Here is a 5138-nt window from a genome sequence, read left to right on the forward strand (position 1 = left end):
CTGCTGTAATCCGTTCAAAACTGCTAAAGAACTGCTAAAAATAATATTTACAGAATTAAATGTGGATTGTGAAAAATGTATCTATTTAATCGTTGGTTAAAATCGAATTAAAAACCTATTAAATTATCAATTTATGTAGATATTAGTACTTGTAAATATCAATTTAAAGCAGAATGATATTGATAAAAGTAGGTAAGTAACTATTTACCTTTGGTTTTGCTTCAGTAGGCCACAAGAGAAGGGATTTGTTTATTTTTGTTTCTCAAGAGTATTCGGTTTGGAAATTTGTTGACGGTCCCTAAGTGAATCGCTGCGCTTGAGAAGAGGGAGCAACAGAGAACGGTTGGCCGAAGTCTGACCTGCTGAATCGGATCCACTGAGCGATAGGTGGCGCTAAATCGGCGGAGCTTGAATCATTAATCAACTTCAGACCAACTTCAGCGCGGTCCCCGGTCACTCCTTGAAGGGGGAAATGCGGAACAATGCACCTGAGGATGGCGTGAAAAAAGTTCACCTTTATCACCAGTTTTAATAGTGAGTTTTTCCTTTCTATCTCTCTTTCTATAACATTGAGTAAGGAGCTGTCTTTCTTCCGCAAGGCGAGGCATCATTAGTGGTAAGGGAGGGAGGAGGGAAGTATGCTGCTGAGGGCACCCCCACAGGAAATAAATCTATTCTTTCACAGCCTCCCACCGACACGCAGGAGATACACAGACAGCCCTCATTTCCCACGCTGTTCATGTAAGTTAGTGAAACCTTTTTAAAATGATGCACCTTATCAAGAGAATTTATATTAATTGTGTTGATTTAATTTATTTCCGGGCCGCGTTCGACTAGCGCATAATTGAATCATCAGTAAAGATTGAATTGCAATGATTGCAGGAGCTTTCCTGGACTTTTTATAAAGTAAATTATAGGACTTTACTTGCATTTGTTGATTTTTAATGTGCGGGTAATGCAATTATGTTTGCAAGTTTTTAACTTGATCAAATTTGCCCTATGTTGTTTTTTTATTCTATTATTTTTATTTACTACTTCTGTAAAGATGGTCCCCTGCACTTGAAGAAATCTTATGTTTGTTGCTAAGGTTTTAAACTTTTTATTTTATCTCAGAAGTAATGTTTGTCAGTTTTTATTAGTTTATTGCAGTAAACTAATAGGCAGACTCTTTGAAGCTGTGCTGGAAAACCGACAATCTTATGGACAGATGCTGTCAGAATTTTCCTGATTTTGATTTCTGATGCGTAAGGTGGCACAGAGTTTATTGCATCAACTGGTATGTGCAGAGGCGTAACCAGAAAATTTTTATAAGGCGAGGCAATAACCAATGTACACTGAGGGGTGGCCGAGAGCAGATGGGTGCCAGAACCTCTGGGTCAATCTACACCGTTCCAAAAGGAAAATGAACATCAATCCATATTTTCTTAATAAAGACAAACTGTACTTTCCTACAGCCTTTGTTAACAAATAGACACTGTTGTCAGAAAATGTAGATTTCTCTTTTAATTATATATTAATTTATCCTATTTACTCACTATAAAGTTTTCACTCGGTCTATTTCACTTTCAAAGCCACACCATTCTCTGCGGGATGGTGTTTGTAGACCAGACATACCTTCTTCCCAAAACAAACTAGATTCTTTCTCAAGGTTTATTCATAACATGTTACTGTTTAACCAAAGTGTCTGTAATTTGTTTTGAATTTGACTACTTTTCCATTGTTGTAACTAAAGGGGAATGAACGCTGCTCATGCAGAACAGGGTGTTGATTACATTTATTTATTTGTTTTTTTTTTTATGGAGAAGAAGAGGACTTTGAGACTTTAATTTTCCAGTATTTGATTTCTAATAATTTTTAAATCTGTTAACAACCTGTTGTTTTGTAAATTAGTTTTTGAAATTTAATTTAAACTGGGCTGACAAAAGATTAATCTCACCGTCTCAAAAAGAAATGGTTAGTTTTGATCCTCCTGCTGACCTCCAGGAACCTCGATGCCAGAAGTCCTCACACCCTTAACCTTCTAAACGGGGTATTGAGGCTGGAAGACTGCTTCCTCCAGGTGGTACCAACACTTCTGACAAACGCTGTCCTCAGAAAAAATCAGTCAAGGAGAATCCTGCTTTGACAACACAAAATTGTAGTGGGAAAAAGGATTCAACTATTCACCCTAGTTAAATAAATGGAGATCGATGGATTTCACTCAGTCGGCACATTTATTCATATCTTTGCAAAGAGAAAACAGCTCATCGTACAGCCCTAATGGTAAAGCATTCTGCCCTGTTCTGCATGAGCAGCGTCCGTTCCCCTTTACTTACAACAATGGAAAAGTAGTCAGAGTCAAAACAAATAACGGACTTTGGTTAAACAGTAACATGTTATAAATAAACCTTGAGAAAGAATCTGATTTGTTATGGGAAGAAGCAATGTTTGGTCTACAAACACTATCCCGCAGAGAATGGTGTGGCCTTGAAAGTGAAACATACCAAGTGAAAACTTTTATAGTGAGTAAATAGGATAAATGAATATATAATAGAAGAGAAATCTAAATTTTCTGACAACAATACTAAGCCATACCAGATTTTCAACCAAGAGGCATTTGTTTGATCATTGGTAATTACAGCCTGTCTACTTGTTAGACATCTAACTGAGTAAAATGATTTCCCCTCCTTCCTTTTTATTTCTGTGTGTGCTGTTCGTCAACTATTTTCTCTTCATCTAAAAGCAAAACAGCCTTTAAAGTTAACTGACTGTAAGATTAGGTACAGCTGGTTTCTAACTGAATGCTTTTTGAATTACACAATGTTTACATTATCATTATCACAGAAAACCTGAACAAGAATGATGACAGGACTTCTGTTGTGATTGGCTAGTCTCCCACTTCGAGCTAAGTTACAGGAAGTGAGAACAGCTGTTTGAGCTGCACTTTTACTGTGTGAATAGGAAAGCTTATTTTTAGATTTCAGTGCAGATCATAATAGAGGAGGGGGGTTGGAGTTTAGTGGAGTGGAGGTGGTTTTGGAAAAGCTGGGATTAAAATTACCAACAATACCCTAAGTAGTTGTTGAAAATAAAGGAAGATTTTCTTATCTTAACCAGTTATCATTAGCTTCAGCTCTCCAGAAAATGTTTCCAGGTACTCAAACACAGGAGACTTGCTACTGCTCATGGGTTATGCACCCTTCCCCTGCCCAATTGCCATTTCCCATGGAGCTGACTAAGAATACTCCTAAGAGGTCATTGCTGACTAAATCAGGTAGTCATCAAAGAACATCCGCAAAGCACCGTAGCTTCACTTGTCAAAGTTTCAGCTTTCCTGAATTTCTAGATCAGCAGTTTTTTTACACCATGAGAGCTCCAAGTATAAACAATAAGTGCTGATCCAACATGTATGGTGTGAAACATCATAGTATTTGGTAGAGAAAACCTGTCAGCCAACTTTTTTTGACTTAATCCTAGTTTGTTTTCCTGGGTGAATTGATGTGTTTTGCTACACAGCAGAAAATCCTGAAGGAGAATCTCCACCTGTCCATTTGTAATCTGAATCCCCTATACAGTAGGGTAATGATATAAAAGCACTTAGCAAGTCCACTTCTGACTAGTTCAGATAAACAACATTAAGATGTTAGAATGGCCAAACAAACTTCCTGACTTGGATACAGTGGACCAACTCTACACCCTCAGCAAAGTGCTTGAGGGTTCATGTGAGTTTGTCCAACAGTTCCACATGTGTTGTAGACCTGGAGCTAGGCCCATAACCTTTCCCAGACAGTAGAAACACCTTGTTCTTTTCCCAAATCTTTCCTCTTCTATCCTTTATTTCAACTCTCCTTTAGAGTTTTAATGTGGATCGTACCCCTATCTAACTACAGTCCTTCTACTGTAAACATGGGATTGTGCTCTTCTTGGAGAAGATCAGAAATGGTATTAAAAAAAAAATAATTTAAACTTAAAATTTAAGGTTAAATTTATTCCACAGATCACGATTAATACCTCATACTCGCAACTCCATCTCAGATTTTAATTTTATAGTAAATGTTAATGCATGCATATTTGCAAACATATTTCCCTCCCATATATTTTTGCCCCAAAAACAACTTTGCACAATATTTTCCACTGTTTATTCTTTGCTTGTGAATATTTTGCAGTCATTCTTAAAATGATCATATCATAGGTACACCTAAAAACTTCCATTGGAAGCAAGATGAATTTCTGCAAGATGGGCATGCTTTGGTGGCACAGTTGTTAGCGCACATGACCCATGTATGGAGGCCTTAGCCCTTGATACGGCAACCCAAGTTCGAATCCCGCGTGTTTTCCTTTCCCGCATGTCTCTCCCCCTCTCTCATACCCCTTTCCTGTCAGCCTACTGTCCATAAAAATGAGCCACTCATACCGTAAAAACTCAAAAAAAAAAATAATAATAATAATATTCTGCAAGATCTGTGAATTCACAGGATCACCAAAATACATCTTGCCAGAAGCCAACAGATTGATTAGCCTGGATACAAAAATGTTTTGGACCAATAAAATGCAGTGACATGTACGACATCAACACTGCTTTTAGCTGCAGTACCCTTTATTTCTCTTTGAAAAACAAGTGAAATGATGCAAATAGTTTCTTTCAGAATGGAAAAGATGTTTGCTACATTACACCTATTTAATGTTTTATGCTCAATCGAAGTCAGATGGAAAACTACAATATCTGACTCCCAGCATGCTTTGTTATAATTTAGATTGTGATATGGGTATCCACTTGTACAGTATAAGGGTTTTTTTTCTCTACAGGACCAGCATGTGAAATTACTAAGCAAAGTATGTTTTAGAACAAACTATCTAAACACCCATCCTCTTTAGAACCTGATTATCTTGATGTATCTGTATATTACATCTACATCAGCAAAAAAAAAAAAAAAAAAAAAGGGATTCTAAGCTATTCCTATTTTAGCTATATCTGTCTTAATTTACCATTAGGCCTATAAAACAACAAAATCCAATAAATTAATTTAGTTATGACCCTATAACAATACTGTTGTTTAGTTTATACATTTGACATATATATATATATATATATATATATATATATATATATATATATATATATATCCATAGATGCGAAACAGATGTTTGGTTTTATTCAC

General features: G+C 36.4%; 1 protein-coding gene across 1 annotated transcript in view; it reads left to right on the forward strand.

The window, feature by feature from the left end:
• The first annotated feature begins 655 nt into the window (after positions 1-655).
• LOC107093028 overlaps positions 656-5138 on the forward strand; it is a 30728-nt gene continuing 26245 nt past the window's right edge. The window contains exon 1 of the mRNA XM_015387829.1: positions 656-741. The gene's annotated coding sequence lies outside the window, so the exon portion shown is untranslated. The remainder of the gene's footprint in view (positions 742-5138) is intronic.

Source organism: Cyprinodon variegatus, unplaced genomic scaffold (genome assembly GCF_000732505.1).
Source record: "Cyprinodon variegatus isolate N-32 unplaced genomic scaffold, C_variegatus-1.0 Scaffold404, whole genome shotgun sequence".
NCBI lineage: Eukaryota > Metazoa > Chordata > Actinopteri > Cyprinodontiformes > Cyprinodontidae > Cyprinodon > Cyprinodon variegatus.